The sequence below is a fragment of the Ixodes scapularis genome, unplaced genomic scaffold (assembly GCF_016920785.2).
Source record: "Ixodes scapularis isolate PalLabHiFi unplaced genomic scaffold, ASM1692078v2 PGA_scaffold0__279_contigs__length_252992795, whole genome shotgun sequence".
NCBI lineage: Eukaryota > Metazoa > Arthropoda > Arachnida > Ixodida > Ixodidae > Ixodes > Ixodes scapularis.
The window spans coordinates 197,228,236-197,247,968 of record NW_024609835.1 but is presented as its reverse complement, the minus strand read 5'-3'; the positions used below and the strand labels follow the sequence as shown (position 1 = coordinate 197,247,968).

Here is a 19,733-nt window from a genome sequence, read left to right as displayed (position 1 = left end):
CATCTTGTGGTCACTGATATATTCTAAAACATTAACATCAATAGAATGGGGATGAGTAGTTAGAACTAAATCTAGAATATTGTGGTTACGGGTTGGCTGGCTAACAATTTTTTTTGAAGCTGAAATGCTGCCATAGTATCTAGAAATTTCATACATTTCTGTTTGTTTCCACAGAGTTCATCGGCTACTTTCATATTTCATTTTATACCAGGTAAGTTAAAATCGACAGTCAGTATGAAGGGGCAGCTAGGGAATCTTGCCTGTACCTGTTCCAGACTTGCGTTTAAGTTTTCCACAAAATAAGATGGGCAGTCGGGTGGACGGTAACACACACCAATCAAGCAAGACCTGAAATTTAACCGCATCATCACCCACAACATTTCAAGAGTGCTCGGAATATCAATGCGGGAAGAGATTAGTTCATTTTTAACAGCGATAATAACTCCCCCGCCTCAATATACTCAGTTCACAATCGGAGACTTCTTGGGTAAGCCTCGTTTCTGTGCCCATAACTATATCAGCTGAACAGGCTTCAATGCTGGAAAGTAAATGATCTTGCTTCGGATGAATGCATCGGAAGTTGGCGAGAATAAAAGAAAGCCGTTCTCGAGATTCTATCTTGCCTTTGTTGTTTTTATTAGATTCCCGTCAGGTGTTTGGTGAGGTGCGCGGTGTCGACGGGGTGCTTATACTTTCTACCACCATATCGTTATCTGCGTCGTATCGATAAAAAGTATTATTTACCAGTAGTTTATCGTAATAAAGTTTGAACTGGCAGACCCCAAACCGTAGCTTTGCGAAATCGCGTAGCTTCTTCCTAATTAGTTGAATCTTTGGTGAAAAATCTTCCTCAATCCAAACACCACGCAACGCAGAGTACTTTAGTTTGTACGCGTTTCTCATAATTTTGTCTTTGTTTTTGAAATTCAAGAACTTAACCACAATAGGCCTGTTAAAACAAGCTTTCTTCACGCCAAGTCGGTGGGCGCGCTCGATTTCGCCAAAACTGACATGCAAGTTGGTAGAAAGGAACGTCTTCGCGATGCGCTCGGAGTCTGGCCAGCTCTCACGTTCTTGTTCCGCTAGTCCTTTGATAATTACATTATTACGACGCATTCTGTTATTCAAGTCATCTGCAAGGTCTTCATATTCTCGAAGCAATGTCCACGAGCGGAAGCAAAACATTTGCTCTTCTGCAAAAGTACAGAAAAGACCCCTCCGTGTCAATGCCCCTAAATATTTATTCTTCTTAAGTTTCTTTGTATCGTCTTGGGTGACAAAATTTCTCGCAGTAAAAACCCACTGAAGTGAAAAACAAAATTATTAAAGTGCCTAGATGGGAATCGTATTATAACAGAACATTTTACCACAAAAAAAAAAAATTCTTCATAGCAATTTTTATACTAATACACGCAAATTTAGGTGCAGAGGGCGGAGGCCACAGCCTGATAACCCCCGCAGGGGGCACCTGTGAAAGCAGGTGTTTGGAGAGTGGCGTCTCCACGGACCCCGAGCCATGCGGGTTCGCCCGCCCCCGTCTGGCTGTGCGTGGCTTTCCCGTGTCCGAGGAAAAGGGCATCCTGGTGGTTGAGCCGAGCCCGGGGTAGGTTTGGACCCTTCGGGGCCCCCCGGGTGAGGCAATACACCACTTCGGCCCCTGCTTCTCGTAGACGGGAGTCCTGGTAAGGCCCGGCCAGGCTGATTCAGTCTAGTCGCCTTTTCTTCTACTATCCCCTCCGATCTTTCACTTTTACCTGTCCTGTTTCCTTCTCTTCCTTCTCATTTCTCTTGCTCCCTTTTCTTCCCTCTTTGGCGGCAAGGGCTAACCTTGGGTGGCAATAGACCTCTTGTCTGGACCCACACTAGGTTATAGTGTCTTGGTAGCACTGATAGCGTAATGTCGTCAGCAAAACCCTTATTGCTATGGCGCATTACCTATCCCCATGTTGGGCTCCGTGGTGGGTGGTGCGCTACAGATGCCGAACGCCTTCCCATTTCTTATGGGTTCTAAACTAAACCAAAAACCTGATCGGGCCCTGAAAAGGGTCCGGACCGAAGTACACGTCAGAGAAGCATTTGCACCCGCGGAGAAGTTTCCTCGATTTCTCGTCATGCATTCCGAAACGGAAAAACCTTTATCCAAGTTATCCCCGCTCCTGGTCTCTAAGACTCTTGAATCTGTAATCGGAAAAAATTTTAAAGCAAAAAAAATGCCATCTGGAGATCTCCTCGTTGAAGTTGTAACCGCTCAACAAAGCTTAGACCTGCTGGCACTCAACGTGGTGTCTGACTACAGGGTTACTGTATCACCCCACCGCACTTTGAACACTATAAAAGGCGTAATATCAGAAGATGACCTGCTAGAATCCCCCGAAGATGAAATTGTCGATGGCCTTCGTGATCAAGGAGTCATTGCTGCCAAACGAATTTCTTTTCGATGGGACGGCCAAGAGGTGAAGACAAAGCATGTCATTCTGACTTTTGAGCTGAGGGCGCTTCCGGAATCAGTGAAAGCCGGATATCTGAACTGTAGAGTACGGCCATATGTGCCAAACCCTCAGCGTTGCTTTCATTGCCAGAGATATGGCCATAGCGCCCAAAGCTGCCGTGGGAAGACAACATGTGCCAAGTGTGGCAAAAATGATCACCCTGCAGAGAATTGCTCTAATGCACCTTGCTGTATCAACTGTGGTGAACCTCACCCTGCTTATTCCCGATCGTGCAAAAAATGGAAACAAGAAAAAGAAATTATAACACTCAAAGTGAAAGAGAACATCTCATTCCCCGAAGCCAGGAAGCGATTCTCCTTCCTGCAGAAGGGTTCTTACTCTTTGGTGGCACGTGCAGGGGGTGTGCCATCAAAGTCTTCGGTAGGAATCCAGGTCTGTCCTAATGACCTGGTGATTCCACCACCTCCCCCTGCCTCACAAAGATTCGCTCCACGACTCCGTTTGTCGCTGGAACCGAAGAAACCACAGGGGCCTCCAGATGGTGCAGAGGCAAGAGACGCCTCTGTGCCAATGGATGGGAGACAAGAGGAGAGGCGGCAACACCAGCCTCAGGGAGAAGGCACTAGTGCCTCTTCCATTCTAAAGGACGGGCCATCGAACGATGTGCCTGCCTTGGTCACTCGGACCCCTCCCAAGAAGAAGGAGGGTAGTTTTCGTTTTAAGGCTTTAGGAGAGGCCTCGACACGTAAGGAGGTGCCCGTACCAGCTGCTCCCTCAGCCCTTCCGCCTGAGGAGGAGCGGATGGAACTTGGTGAACCTCCTCCCCCTTGTTCGGTCCCACCTAATGACGCAAGGCTTATTAAAAAGTCATCCCAGAAAAAGCTCAATCCGCGAGTAACCCCCCCCAAACCGCCCCAGGGCACTTAGGGCAGGTTTCCTTTTTTCTTGTGTTGTTACTTTAAACCGTTTTTAACATGAACTCGTATAGTTTTATACAGTGGAACTGTAGAAGTCTGCAAAATATTGATGACATTCATTTCTTTCTGGATGAGCTACAGCCCATTGCTGTGTGCTTGCAGGAGACATATCTTAACAACACCCATACAAATGTTTTTAATCGTCACCGCGTTTTTAGAAAGGATCGGGATTCAGACCACTCTTCAGGTGGTGTTGCCATTGTTGTACGGAGTGGCATAGCATGTGTGGAAGTTCCTTTGCGTACATCACTAGAAGCTGCTGCGGTACGTGTTCTTGCTGATCGTCTCATTACGGTTGTGTCCTTGTATTTGCCACCTCATCGTCAACTGCATCTTCATGAACTTCAAGGATTGGTTCAGCAACTCCCAACGCCTTTTTTTAATTTGTGGTGATTTTAATGCTCACAGTCCCATGTGGGGCAGTAAGCGCCTTGACTCTCGTGGCGCTGTTGTAGAAAGATTTTTATTGTCCTCAGACGTATGTCTTTTAAATAAGAAAGAACCAACGTTTTATAGTTCCACTCATAATTGCTTCACATCCATCGACCTCTCCATTTCATCACCTTCATTACTTCCCTGCTTTTCTTGGAAGGTTTTAAAGAACCCTTTTGGGAGTGATCATTTCCCGGTTGTAATTGAAAGCCTCGTTCCTCTGCCGTCTATTTTAAAACGAACCCCTAGGTGGAAACTGGACAAAGCCGACTGGGCACTCTTTAAACTTGATGCAGTGCTTGACCCGTCAGTTCTAGCAAATTTGTCACCTGAAGAAGCGACAGTGTATGTTACGGAGCAAATCATAAGTGCCGCCCAAGACGCCATTCCTCGCACCTCCGAAAATTTACCCAAGAGGTGTAGGCCTTGGTGGAATGAAGACTGTGCCACCGCAAGGAAAAAGCAGCATAGGGCATGGGACACCTTTCGGAGGTACCCTACTCCTTCAAATAAGATAGAATTTAAAAGACTAAAAGCAAAGGCCCGATGGACTATGAGAAAAGCTAAGTGGAAGTCCTGGACCAGGTATATTTCCTCCCTAAATAGTTTTGTCTCAGAGAAGGAAGTTTGGGATAGGTACAAAAAAATCAAAGGGGATTACCGTTGCTTTGTTGTTCCTCTATTTAGCTCCCCTGCTAACTCGCTGAAAGATGTTGCTAATGTGCTTGGACAGCACTTCGAGAATGTTTCCAGCTCCCGAAATTATCGGACGGAATTTAAACGTTTTAAATCAAATGCAGAATGTCACCGTATACCCATGTCTGGTTGTAGCTCTGAGCCATACAACACTCCTTTTACTATGCAAGAACTAGAGGTGGCTCTGGGCTCCAAGAAGAGGTCGGCTCCGGGCCCTGATGGAATCCACTATGAAATGCTCCGTCAACTGTCTCGAGAATCGCTCAACACACTACTAGATTTTTTTAACTATCTGTGGGAAGCAGGTTACTTTCCTCAAATGTGGAAACAGGCGCATGTAATTCCTTTGCTGAAAGCTGGGAAGGACCCTTCGGACCCCCGTAGTTATCGTCCAATCGCGTTAACGAGTTGCCTTGGCAAAACCTTTGAACGCCTCATTAATAGGCGGTTAATTTATATTTTGGAGCATAACCACTTCTTTGCTAATAACCAATGTGGTTTTCGAGAAGGGCGCTCTACTTTGGACCACATAGTCCGCCTGGAAACAACAATACGTGAAGCTTTCATAAATAGGCAACATTGTGTCTCTGTTTTCTTCGACCTGGAGAAAGCATATGATACGACATGGCAGTATGGTATCCTTCATGATTTATATGCCTCTGGGGTGCGTGGTCGCATGTTGTGGTGTATAAGCAGTTTTCTGACAGGTCGCTCCTTTCAAGTTCGACTCGGCACCACACTATCCGACCAGTATGTCCAGGAAAATGGTGTTCCGCAAGGAGGTGTACTGAGTGTCTCCTTGTTTGCCGTAAAGATAAACTCGTTATCAAAGGTAATTCCACCTTCCGTTTCATACTCCCTCTACGTGGATGATATTCACATCTCGGCCTCTTCTTGTAATTTGTCTAGCTGTGAGCGGCAACTGCAGCTTACCATCAACAGAATTAGTAAGTGGGCTGACGAAAATGGGTTTAAGTTTTCAGCTGAGAAGACTATCTGCGTGCCATTTTCTCTGCGTCGGGGGCTGTTTCTAGATCCAGAACTGACACTAAACAGGGTTCCTATTAGTGTAAAAACGGAGCATAAATTTTTGGGCATAACGTTTGATAAAAAGTTAAACTTCGTTTCCCACCTGAAGAACCTGAAGAAGAAGTGCCTTAAATCAGCTAATATTCTTAAAGTCTTAGCGCACAAGTCATGGGGATCCGACAGAATATGTCTGCTACGCCTGTACAACTCCCTTATCCGGTCACGTCTGGACTATGGTGCTATAGTTTACGACTCAGCGAGGCCTTCTGCACTTAAAATGTTGGATCCTGTGCATCATCTCGGTTTAAGGCTCGCTACAGGTGCCTTCCGCACATCGCCCATTCCTAGCTTGTACGCTGAATCTAATCAGATGTCACTTAGGCACAGACGACGCTATCTTGCTGTGACTTATGCTTCCAGAATTTTGTCCTATCCAAATCACCCTACTTATGGTGCCTTGCAACATTCTCGGTTTGCTCGTCTTTTCGAACATAAGCCCAGGGTTGTACCGCCTTTAAGTCTTCGCCTTGAGGGCATTTGTACATCTCTTGACCTCACCCTTGACGAGACCGACCTTTTGCAGAAGGGTGAAAATGAAGCTCCGTGGAGTACGTTGCCCGTCTTTTGTGATTGGTATTTTACTAGATTTAATAAACATAACGTCCCCCCTGTGGTGATTCAACAAGAATTTCTTGAGGTGCAGAAGAAGTATGATAACTACTCTCAATTTTATACCGATGGTGCTAAATCATTGCATTTTGTAGGATCAGCAGTTTACTCTGAAGGATTCAGTAAGGTTCAGCGTCTCAAGGAATGTGCAAGTATTTACACGGCAGAGCTCTATGCGGTGTTGATGGCCTTGGAATATATCCTCATCAGCAGGACGATGAAATCTATTTTATTCGTGGACTCTCAAAGTGTGCTCACCACACCTTGCTCAATAAAGGGAAGTAAAAATAGACTGGCACAACTTGTCCGATCTAAGGTACAATGTGGTCTGCGGCTTGGCCGAGACATAAAATTCTGCTGGGTGCCTAGCCATGTGGGGATCCTAGGTAATGAAAGAGCAGACGAATTGGCCACGAGCTCTAAGCACCTACTGCCAACCACCTCACAGATTCCATTTCAAGACATGAAGCCCTTGGTGAAATCCTCAGTTTTCCGGCTATGGCAATCGGAGTGGAGTCTGGAATGCGAAAACAAACTTCACAGGATTAAACCAGCTCTTGGTATATGGGAGAGTGCATCCCACAAAACCCGCCGCCTTGAAGTTCTTTTGTGTCGTCTTAGAATTGGACATTCCTTCGTCACCCACAAACATCTGCTCAGGGGGGAAGCCGCACCCCTGTGTGATGAATGTGGGGAGCGTTTGACAATTTTACACATTTTGTGGCTGTGCCCAGGGCTTGAGCAAGAACGACGTACACATTTCCCCGAGTTTTATTCCCACCAGTTTCCTTTTCACCCAGCGCTGCTAATTGGCGAGACTCCTATAGTACCATTTGATCGTATCATAAATTACTTAAGAAAAACCGGCTTCCTACTAGAGTTGTAATTTTAACTCTATGAATTTTAACCTTGTCATATGAACCTCTTTTCGATAATTCATATAAAAAAGACCTGAGTATGTCCCAACTAAACAAGCTTGGCGCAGTATGGCCATAGTAGCTTTGCGCCATAAAGCCCGTAATCAATCAATCAACAGCCTGATAATTATGCCCCACCCCGTGCTTAGAACGTGTCAATGTATCTCAATGGATGGAGAGATTACTTACGTGTACAGGTTTGGTTGTAAGATGGTATTTCTGTGATGTAATCGAATTTTAATAAGCAATGGCTTTATGGTTAAGAAACAGAAAATCCGGATTGAGTCATTGTTTTCAAAAGTATTGTAAGATAGCTTTTTCCGCTATTGTCTGAAACGGTACCAAACATGGCCGCCGGCGTCAGCAAAAAGCTCAACGAGTGTAGCTCGATGAGCTCATTTCTGAGCTTACAACGTGTTTATAGGAAGACCTGAACGAACGTAGTTTGCAGCAAACAACTGTAGCAAGTACGCAACTTCGGAAGCGCTACGCGGGTGCTTGTTTTCTTAACGGTACAGGCCTAAGCATAGTGTCCAACACCAACTATGGAGGGCCCCAAGTCACCAGGCTCGATCTAAAATTGACCGTAACGATTACTTCCTCCACGTAGCAACGTTATTAGATACAGAAGTTTTAGTAGACCGTGTTTCCCTCTCCGCTAAGCCCCTCCGCTACCCGGAACTCTACAGCCAAGGCCATGGGCACGCAGACGCAGTTGCTATTTTTTCGTTGCGGAGGGCTAGCGGAGGGGAAAACACGGTCTACTATTTCATATCTATCTCCAACCTTAGGATGAGGGAGGTTACCTACGAAACTAGGTCTGCAGACGCATGGTTAATGCCGCACTCCAGAACGAACTACGGAAATCAGACATTGAAATACACCCCGCAGGGGGCACCTGTGAAAGCAGGTGTTTGGAGAGTGGCGTCTCCACGGACCCCGAGCCATGCGGGTTCGCCCGCCCACGTATGGCTGTGCGTGGCTTTCCCGTGTCCGAGGAAAAGGGCATCCTGGTGGTTGAGTCGAGCTCGGGGTAGGTTTGGACCCTTCGGGGCCCCCCGGGTGAGGCAATACACCACTTCGGCCCCTGCTTCTCGTAGACGGGAGTCCTGGCAAGGCCCGGCCAGGATAATTCAGTTTAGTCGCCTTTTCTTCTACTATCCCCTCCGATCTCTCACTTTTACCTGTCCTGTTTCCTTCTATTCTTTCTCATTTCTCTTGCTTCTTTTTTTCCCTTCTTTGGCGGCAAGGGCTAACCTTGGGTGGCGATAGATACTCTCGTCTAAATCACACTTGGTTATAGCGTCTTGGTAGCACTGGCAGAGCAGCATTCTCAGACAAGCCCGTACTTTTATGAGGTGTTGCCTGTCCCCTCGTTGGACTCCGTGGTGGGTGGTGCGCCACAGGTGCCGAAGTTTATTGCCTTTTTTATGGCTGCCCCTCCTAAACCAAAACCCGGTTCGTGGCGACTTGGCAAGCGCCTGCGCCCCGAACCTCTTGTCATAGCTAAAGAGTCTAAATCACACATGTTTACGAAGTTCTTTGTACTCCATTCAGAAAATGATCAGCGTCCAATGTCCAAGCTCTCGCCTTTTGCTGTTGCAAAGGTCCTTGACTCGTGCCTTGGAGACGATTATAATGTGAAAAAACTAAATTCCGGAGACCGGCTTGTGGAAGTAGACTAGAAGAAATAAAGCATTTGCTTTGCTCACCTTGAACACCATTGGAGACGTAAAAGTCACGGTGTCTCCTCACCGCACCCTAAACACCATTCGTGGGGTCATTTCTGAGGACGACCTCCTGCACAGCAGCGAAGAAGAGATCCTTGAAGGCCTCCACTCTTCTGGAGTAGTTGCCGTAAAGAGGATCATGTTCCGGAAAGATGGATCAGAAACTCCCACAAAACATCTCATAGTCACCTTTGAGCGTCACTGTCTCCCTGCTTCTCTAAAGGCTGGCTACATAAACTGTCGCGTCCGTCCATATATCCCAAACCCCCAAAAGTGCTTTAGGTGCCAGCGGTTTGGGCACAGCTCGCGCAGCTGCCGTGGAAGAGACACATGCGCAAAATGTGGGAGCACGGATCATGTAGCTGATGTGTGCGAGAGCTCACTGTTTTGCGCAAACTGTAAAGGACCCCATCCAGCATACTCACGATCATGTCCTCTGTTGAACCAGAAGAAAGAGATCTTGACCATCAAAACAAAAGAAAACGTCAGCTACCCAGAGGCCAAGAAACGCTACTCGTTTCAATCTTTGGGTCCCTATGCTGATGCCGTGCGCCGGGGACCTGCACGGCTAACAGCTACAACGGGAACACAGACGTCCTTGGACGGTTTGTGTGACCCTTTTTTGTCCGCCACAACCTCAGCAGGAGCGGTGCTAACAGCTCCGCCCTCGGACCGAAAGGTGGATGCCAGTCCGTAGGGATCCACAAAAAACCAACCACAGGGGACTGTGCCTTGTGCACCCCCTGCATCCCAGCCACCGAAAGGCCGTGGTCTCTCTCGTGCCACTGGTGGCTCCCGTATACCTGGCCAGCCGCCTGGCCTAGTGAACCCTAAGGCTCTTCCAGCAGCGACTCCAGATGAACCGATGGACGAGAGCGGGCCCCAGTCCCAAGAGGACAGGCCCCACTCTGTTTCAGAGTCCTTACCCTCGGCCACCTGTGATACTACAGGTAGACCGAAAGATACGTCCAAAAAGAAAAATGCACCTCGAATTAAAATCGACGACAAAGTTTAGCGAGATGAGTTTCTGAAAAATACCACCTTACATATGATGGAAGAAGTCCTCCTCCAATGGAACTGTCGAGGATTGCTACATAACTATGATGATGTGTGCTATTTGTTAGACCATCATCATCCATTAATCTTTTGCCTTCAAGAAACCCATTTGAATCACAACCATTCTGGATTTTTAAGGCACTTCCATGTTTTTCGAAAAGACCGTCTCCATTCTTCCCACACCTCAGGTGGGGTAGCAATAATAGTTCAGCGATCTACTCCATGTATTGAGGTACCCCTTAATACTACATTGGTGGCTGTGGCAGTTCGTGTTTTGTCTGACCGCTTGATGACAGTTTGCTCCATTTCATTGCTGCATTTCCTAATCATCCTCTAACTCGGGACGAACTTCAATGTCTGTATGACCAACTCCTACGACCAGTTTTAATCCTTGGAGATTTTAATGCTCATAACCCTATATGGGGTAGTGGAAGATGTGATACACGAGGATCAATGATTGAACGATTTATTTCTTCTACGGGATTATGCTTGCTCAACAACTCGCAGGCTACATATTTTAGTGCTCCAACCCGCTCATTCACTTCCATTGACCTGTCACTTTGTGACCCAACATTGTTCCCTCTCTTCTCATGGGGGGTCAATCCTAACCCATATGGAAGTGACCATTTTCCATAATTTTAAATCGCATTGGGCGACCGGTTACACTTCCAATGCGAACTCCTCGTTGGAAGTTTGACGAAGCAAACTGGTCAGTTTTTAAACAAGCATCCCTTTTAGCGTGTACATCTCTCCATGAGCTCTCCATTGATCGCATAACTGAGCATAACACCAAGCATATTTTAGAAGCATCAATCATGGCCATACCCATGACATCAACACATCTTCCCAAAAAACCAAAACCGTGGTGGAATAACGACTGCCGCATGGCAAAAAAGAAACAAAACAAAGCTTGGGGAATTTTCCGCTGATACCCTACACAAACTAATCTCATCACCTTTAGGATAATGAAATCTCGCGCTCGGTCGATTCGCAGGAAGTCTAAGCGAGATAGCTTCAAGGGATACACGTCTTCCATAAACAGCAGTGTTTCGTGCAAAGAGGTATGGGACCGAGTGCATAAGATCAATGGCTGCTACCGTGCATATTCTACCCCTCTTTTGACTAGACATGGGATCTGCCCCGAAAGTATTGAGGAGCAAGCTAATCTACTACGACAGCATTTTGAGTCTGTCTCGAGCTCTGATCATTATACGCCAGCTTTCATTCGGCACAAACTCCATGCTGAGAAGATATCTATAAATACCTCAGGAGGCAATCAAGAACCTTATAATGTACCATTTACACTACATGAACTTGAGGCAGTACTGCATAGTCCCAAGCAGACTGCCCCTAGCCCTGATGGTATTCACTACACAATGCTATGCCACCTACATCCCTCAACGCTTGATCTCATTTTGTACTTATTCAACCGTGTGTGGTCGGAGGGTCATTTCCCGTCGTCTTGGAAGGTGGCCACTGTCATTGCTTTGCTTAAGCCAGGCAAGGATGCTTCATGTGCTTCCAGTTACAGACCGATAGCACTAACGGGTTGTCTCTCAAAAACACTGGAGAGAATGATAAACAAAAGACTTATGTATAACCTAGAAAAAAGCAACCTTCTAGAAAAATATCAGTGCGGCTTCCGTTCGTTTCGATCCACCCTCGACCACCTGGTTCGATTTGAGACCACTGTGCGGGAAGCATTTGTAAATAAGCAACACTGTGTTTCTGTCGTTTTTGATTTAGAGAAGGCATATGATACGGCCTGGCGTTTTGGAATTTTGCAGGATTTGTTTAGTCTTATTGTCCGAGGTAGAATGCTAAGTGCTATTCAAAGTTACTTGCAATGTCGCACTTTTTATGTAATATTTGGAACAACCCTCTCCAAGGAGATTTTTCAAGAGATTGGAGTTCCCCAGGGAGGTGTCCTTAGCGCAACCCTTTTCATTGAAAAGATGAATTCTATTGCCCGTGCTATACCTCCTTTTGTGCAATATTCTACATATGTAGGCGATATTCAAATTTCTGTCTCGTCCTGTAACCCTTCAATATGTGAACGTCGGGTCCAACTGGCAATTAACAAGTTACAAAAATGGGCTGTCACAAACGGTTTTAAATTTTCGCCAGAAAAAACTGCCTGTGTGTGTTTTTCTCGCCGGCGTGGAGTTCTGCAAGAGCCTTGTTTGCAAATGTATGGAATACCAATAGCGACAAAAAGTGAACATAAGTTTCTGAGACTCGTATTTAATTCGAAATTGACTTTTGTTTCACATATTAAGAACTTAAAACTTAAATGTCTCAAATCGCTGAATATACTTAAGGTTCTATCACATGTATCATGGGGCTCCGATAGACTATGTCTGTTACGCATATACCGGGCGGTTGTTCGCTCCAGGCTTGATTATGGGAGCATTGTGTACGGCTCTGCTCGAGCATCAGTCCTAAAAGTGTTGGACCCCATTCACCACCAGGGACTGCGATCGGCTACTGGAGCATTTCGCACCTCCCCGGTACTTAGTCTGTATCCAGAAGCTAATGATCCATCCCTTGAAATTAGGAGGTTTGCTCTGGGGTTTATGCATTCTATTCGAGTTCGCTCTGTCCCTCAGCACCCTACCCGCGATAACCTCGAAAACATCAGGTTCCGGAGAACGTTTGAAAACAAACCAACCGTTGTTCCTCCTTTTGCAATTAGGAATATGAATTATGCTGCGTCTGTAGAACTAGATCCCAGGCCTCCAGTAGTTCAATACTTAAGCACCATAGCCCCGTGGGATTACCATACCATTAATTGTGATCTTACTCTGACTAAACACTCCAAAAAAGATACACCAAATGAAGTCATGAGGCAGGAATTCTTTCAGCTACAAAATCAATAGGAACAGTACGTAGGTCTGTATACAGATGGGACTAAAACAAACTCTGTGCTTGGCTGTGCTATGATAGGGCCATCTGTAAAACAAATCAAGAGAATCCAAAATGCAGTCACCATATTGATAGCTGAGCTCTATGGACTGCTGTTAGCTGTTGATTATGCAACGAAAAAACGGCTTAGCCACTCGATTGTTTACACAGATTCCTTGAGCTCATTAAGACCACTTACATCACTGAAGTGCATTAGACATCCACTCGTTCTGGAATTACAAAATAAAGTTATCGCTGCCTCGTACAAGCAGATTGTGATAATTTTCTGCTGGCTCCCAAGCCACGTCGGTATCCCAGGTAATAAAAAGGCCGATAGTGCTGCAAATTCTGCAAATGAGAGACAAATAGACCTGCAAAAAATACCATACAAAGACTACCGCATCCCTTTGAAGTGTTGCATTCGAGCTAAGTGGCAACGCGAATGGAATAATGAAACGCATAATAAACTGCGTGCTGTAAAACCTTTTCTAAGTGAGTGGGAGAGTGCCCGGCATCGGGAACGCTTTTATGAGGTGGTATTGTGCCGCCTACGGATTGGTCATACGCATCTCACCCATGGGCATCTCTTGCGTGGAGAGGATGCTCCAGAGTGTGAACGTTGCAACATTCCTCTATCAATATCACACATTCTACTTGAGTGCCCGAAGTATGACCAAGATCGTTTAAAAACTTTTTCGCAAATATATCAAGAACATACTCCACTGCACTTAGTTATTTTACTTGGCGAACAGCCGCTGATTCCGCATGCTTGTGTGTTTAATTTTTTTTAGGGACATCGGCCTTATACACCGACTATGATTTTAATTAATAATCCGAACTCGCCTTCATCCTGTATACACTTAGACAACCTCATATACATAGATTTTTTACATCATCAGCTACTATAGCTCTTTCTTCTTCCAAACCTTTGCTTATACAATAGTTCCACTCTTGGCGCATTTTGGCCTTAGTACCCCTTGCGCCATAAATCCCCAATCAATCAATCAATCAATCATTGAAATACATAGTACCTCGTTTTTTAAATCGCCTGACTTTTCTCCTTTGTCTTTCCTTGTCCCAGTCGCGCTGTAAGTAATTATAAACGCCTGAGTGAGTTGAATGTAAAAATTTTGAATGAAACCATAAAAATTGTACATTCCATGTTTGTGAGAGAGTGTCCCTGGAATTTGTAAACTTGGCTAAATTGATTACTTTTCCCCCTTCCCCCCTCCCCCATCTAATGATGTTTATTTTTGTGCTATAAGTGTCATGGTGAAAAAAACATTTGTATGAACATGTTTTCCTCTTTCGCTGCTGTGGGGAGGCAGAGGCTCGTCAAGCAACAACTGAGTTGCTTTTTTTTCTCTGTCTCCCCTCTCCATACGGAGAGAAATAAAGAGTTTGAGTTTACTAAAACTCCCTATTACCTCAGTTGTGGAACTGTCGCGGAAGGGAGTACCGCCCTCACTCACTTCAGTCTGCCTCCCGTCGTATGAAGCGCCATCCAGATTTTCGTTTCAGAACTGTGTGTTCTATTGGGCAGACCTTGAATGCCATGTAGACGCTGTGCTTCGAAACGTATGTATTCCATAGAATACGCTGCATCTACCAGAGCAGCCGTCCGTCGCTTCGAGCGGCGGGAGGCGAGTCGTGGTGAGTGACGGGGGGTACTGCACTTGCAAGCAGCGTCAATGAGCAGTTTCGTAACTGAGCTAACCTAATAACGTTGGCACGTAGAAAGCTAAAATTTTTGTCAAAGTTCTATTTCACAGGTCGGTTTTTTCTTGTAAAATTACAAAGCATAGCTCCCTTTTTGTAAAAAAATAGAGCCAAAACACTTACCAGGGTCTACGGCGGACGGCGACGCAGACGACCGAGTTGAGTGGCGGGGCGCGTTTGGCGAGCTTATTGATAGATGGAGTCGGTAGCAGCGCCGGAGGGTGCAGCCGACCAGCAAAAGAGGGCAGAAGACACGCAGGCGAAATCCGTTGGCAGCAAAAAAGCCGTCGCAATGCAGACGCGTTTTTTTTTTTTAACTTTAAGTTTTGCTTTTATTGTCCGCATTATATTTTAAGCAAAGGTAGTTTTGTGTATTATGTGAATTATTGAACATTGTCCAATTTCGGTTTCAGATGCTCGGTTGGCAACATGGTGTCCTTGTGTTTGTATATAAAGTATGGCGTCCTGAATAAACGGTTCTGTTCTGTTTGGCATTCCGTCGGCTGCAGGTCTCGTCATTACATGGCGACGAGGATGTCCTCCCTTTCAGTATGTAGCGCGTCCCTATGTAGCCGTCCCTAACGAGCCGCGCCATGGCCTTCGCCGGTCTCGCCCCTCCGGAACCGTTCCTGCCGACACCGGGACGCCCGTCCGTGCCCTGGCCGCAGTGGCATGGCATGTTCAACGTCTACCCGCTTGCGTCTGGTGCTGCCGAATTTCCTCCGTAGCGGCGCAAGGCCCTTCTACTGCACTGTCCGGGAGCCGAAGGCCAGCGAATTTTCAACACACTACCGGACACGAAGCCTCCGAGCACCGCCCAGGACACGAGCAAAGGGGCAACGAGCAAGCCGGACGAGTACGACATCGCCGTCGCTTCCTCGGCCCAACCCTTCGCTACGACCAGCAACCTGGTCATCAAGCGACACCGCTTCCACCGGCGTTTCCAATCTCCAGGCGAGTCTATTCATGACTTCGTAGCCGCGCTACGTGAGCTCGCAACGCCGTGTTGCCTCGCGTCGCAAGAAGAGGCACTACGAGACCAATTCGTGACCGGCGTGCCTTCTAACCGCGTTCGTGAACGCCTTTTGCAGGAAGGTTCGTCGCTACCGTTTTCCACCGCAGTCCAGATAGCCATTCAACAAGAACAAGCGGCTGAACAAATGAAAGAATCTTCCGCGTCCGTACAACTCGTGTCGGCGCGCCCTAGCAAGTATTCCGAGCCGCCGTCACAGTCTTCACGTTCACGGCACGCTACGCGAAGTCACCAGCAGCATGTTCCCTGGAGCGCTGTCACGTCACGTGCTGCTCAAGGGAACCGCCCCTCATCTCGTGATCGCCGCGGCCGCCGTCGCTCCGTCTTCCGCACCACGCGCACATTCGCCGCACTGCTTCTGTTGCGGCTATCTTCGGCATCGCGCGTCATGGACTCGTTGTCCAGTTCAAGGACAACGCTGTTTATTTTGTGGTCGCATTGGTCGTTTCAAGAAATTTTGCAACCAGAAACGCTCGCAGTCGACCGTTCACGAAGTATTGGTCGACAACCCGTCGAAGGATGACGCCGTTCAGGTCCTTGTGCTTCAGCGTCCTACAACCTGCGAAATTCATATAGATGTTCAAAGTCGTGCAGGTTAACTTCCAACTTCTAGTTGACTCAGGGTCATCGGTGTCCATTTTGTCGAAACGAGTATTCGACGAACATTTTCCGGATCTAGCTCTTCTGCCTGTTCTGCGCGTTACCCTGCTAGACTTCTCGAAAAGGCCCATTCCAGTTCGAGCTTCCTTCGTCTCCGAAGTCTTCTCTTTAGGACGCAAGGCGCAACTTCTCTTCTACGTTGTGGAGCACGGAACTTCGCTCATTGGCACTGATGGTATCAAGGCTCTGAACTTGCACATTGAAGGGTCCACTATGCAATGCCTTCAAGCTTCCTCCGTCCCTGAGGAACAGGCCTCCGATACTGTCGCCCTCCCACCACTGCCTTCAGCCCTTGTACACTTCAAGCCTCTGTTCACTTCAGACCTAGGTTTCGCCAAAGGCTTTGCTCATAAAATCAAGACACGCTCTGCGGTTAAGCCCGTAGCATCAAAGCTTCGTCACCTGCCTTTATTTTTGCGACCTCAGGTATCAGCTGAGCTTCAGCGCCTGGAAAGCCTTGACATCATCGAACGCATTGAAGCGTCGGAGTGGGTTTCTCCCATTGTTTTCATTCAGAAGACAGATGGGAGCATTAGACTTTGCGTGGACCTTCGCGAACCCAACAAGGCCATCGTTCCCGACACGTTCCCCCTGCCACACATGGAAGAGCTCCTTCATGCACTGGTGGGAGCCACCCATTTTTCCAAACTTGACCTAGCTTCAGCCTACCACCAAGTCCTCCCGCACAAAGACAGTAGAGACTTAACAGCCTTCATCACCCACGACAGATTGTTCCGTTTCAAAAGGGTTTGTTTTGGGTTGGTCTCAGCGCCAGCCGCGTTCCAACGCCTGATGTCGCAGATTCTTCATGGCGGTCCTGGCGTCCTTTTTATATTGACGACGTTATTGTCTTCTGCAAGTCATCGAAGGAACATTTGCAGAACATCGCCAAAGCCCTGCAACGCATCAAGGATGCAGGCCTTAAACTGAATCACAAATGTGTTTTCAATGTCGGAGAATTGACATTTCTAGGCCACAAAGTGACTGCCCAGGAAATTTTGCCCCTCAAAGAAAAGGTAGATTCAATCGTAAGCACGCCTGTTCCAACCAAGGCTGCAGAACTCCGCTCCTTTCTAGGTCTCGTGGACTATTATTCGAAGTTCGTTCCTCACCTAGCTGAAGTCGTGGAGCCAATGAGAGCTCTTCTTCGCAAGGACCAACTGTTTGTGTGGTCCTCGCAGGTTGATGCCAGCTTTTGCAAGGTCAAGCTCCTGCTTTCCTCTGACCTGGTGCTTCATATGTTTGACACTGCTCTCCCAGTTGAAGTCTCGACGGATGCTTAAAGTATTGTGAGATAATTTATGCATTCAGCATAATGCATTTATGCATTAGGATGCATCTGAATGCGGACTAGGAGCAGTTCTCCAGCAGCGACAGGGCCAGACGCTTCGCGCCATTGCTTTTGCTTCGCGCACCCTTTCGCCTGTTCAAAGGAAGTATGCTGTTGGCGAAAAAGAAGCACCGGGCTGCATTTGGGCGTGTGAACACTGGCATGTGTTTCTCTGGGGACGCCTATTTACCCTGCGAACAGACCACTAAGCCCTGGTTTCGCTTCTGTCTTCACGTGGTTTGGGACGACGTCCGCTTAGGGTCACACGCTGGTGTGCAAGACTGTTCTGCTATAATTTCACGGTCGAGTATCAGAAAGGTGCGGAAAACAGTGTAGCGGACGCTCTGTCTCGTCTTCCCGCCCCGACCAGGGACCCCGAGCTTGTTTTTGAGGAAGAAGCTGTCTGCCTTGTTGAGCCTATGTGTGTCACCATGGAACAATTCCAACAAGCAGTTCAGAGTGACGCTGTTCTGAGTCAAGTGAAATCCTGCGTCACCGGTTTTTGGCCTCAGCACAGAAGCCTTCCTTAAAATCTGTTGCCGTTTTTCAGAATTCGAGAGGAACTGTCAGTTGTAGAGGAAGTCCTACTACGAGCAGAGAGGCTGGTCGTTCCCTCGTCTCTGTCGGCCCAGCTCATTGCTACGGCGCATGAATGCTACCCAGGAATCGTTCGTACTAAGGCAAGGCTTCGCAAGCAATTCTGGTGGCCAGGAATGGACAACCAAGTTGAGACGGCCATCAAGAGCTGCAGTACTTGCAAGGAAGACGACAAGTGAGCCAAGACATCAACTGCTTTAAGGCAACCAGTTGACTTCCCCGAACGACCATGGCAGAAGGTTGCAATAGACGTAGTTGGTCCCCCAGAGAGAGCCCCTCAGAATTGCCGGCTCGTGATTACTCTGATCGACTACCACTCCAAATGGCCGGAAGTCCGTTTCAGCTGAGAAGTAACAGCAAGGACTGTAACGGAGTTTTTACTCAGCGTGTTTGCCAGAGAAGGCTACCCCGATGAGGTAGTGTGTGATAACGGACTACAATTCACGTCTAGGGAGTTTGTCCACTGCGCGAGCGGTCCATTCGACTCTCGCATTCATCCGTTTACTATCCCCAGGCCAATGCCCAAATAGAAAGGTTCAATCGCACTTTCAAGTCATTCATTCAGCTGGCTGTTTTGGAAGTCGACCGCTGCGACTGGCTATCACCGAGTACCTCGGAATCTACGGATGCACTCCGCATGCTACTACAGGGATTGTCCCTGCTGTCCTCCTTCATGGGAGATTCCCAAGAACATGGCTGAACGTCGTCGGCTTTCCATCACCGTTAGTCGGAGAGGAGCCAGCAAGAGAGCTGTCAAAGCTGAGACAGCGAGTGAAGCGTCACCAGCTCTACAGCAAACAGTACACCGAGAGAAGGAAAGCAGCAAAGAACACAAAGGTTGCTGTAGGAGACCACGTCAGGGTTAAGAAGCCATCCGTTTCCTTTGAAGGTGATCGTGTTTTCAGTCGTCCAAGAAAGGTCGTCAAGCAGCGTGGCCCGTCGTCCTTCCTTCTCGACGACGGACGAACTTGGAACGCCTCCAAGTTGTGCAAGGTCCCTGCACTTGCGGCCGACCAGGACTGCATTCAGCCAAGTGACACATGGGTGCCCCGCACTGTTCAGTCTCGGGTGCAAGAACCTATGCCGTCCCAGGAACCTATGCCGTCCCAGAAACCTGTGCCGTCCGAGGAGCCTGTGCCGTCCGAGGAGCCTGTGCCGGGTCAGCAAACTACATCGCCTGAAGAAACTGGGCCAGAGCGTCGAGTGCAACCCCACGGAGACAGGCGTCCACCTGTTAGGTTCCGGGACGATGTCTAGTGTTCCCTCACGTTTTTCTTATACTGTGTTTTTGTTGTAAATGTGAGCTGTAAGTCAGTTGCAGTTCTGTAAAATAAAATTGTATAATGTTGTTTCTACAAATTGTATCCTGAATATATGTATATATATATTGGTGTACATATCTGATGGGGTACTTGTTGTTAAAAATGCGCTATAAAAATAACCGACTAACTAATGCTCACCCAAACCAATTCAAGGAAGGTAATATGTTGTGTATTGTGTGAATTATTGAACAATGCCAAGTTTCGGTTTCAGA

General features: G+C 47.3%; 1 pseudogene; it reads left to right on the top strand.

The window, feature by feature from the left end:
- The first annotated feature begins 15,172 nt into the window (after nt 1–15,172).
- LOC115331231 lies at nt 15,173–19,456 on the top strand (annotated as a pseudogene).
- The last annotated feature ends 277 nt before the right edge of the window (nt 19,457–19,733 follow it).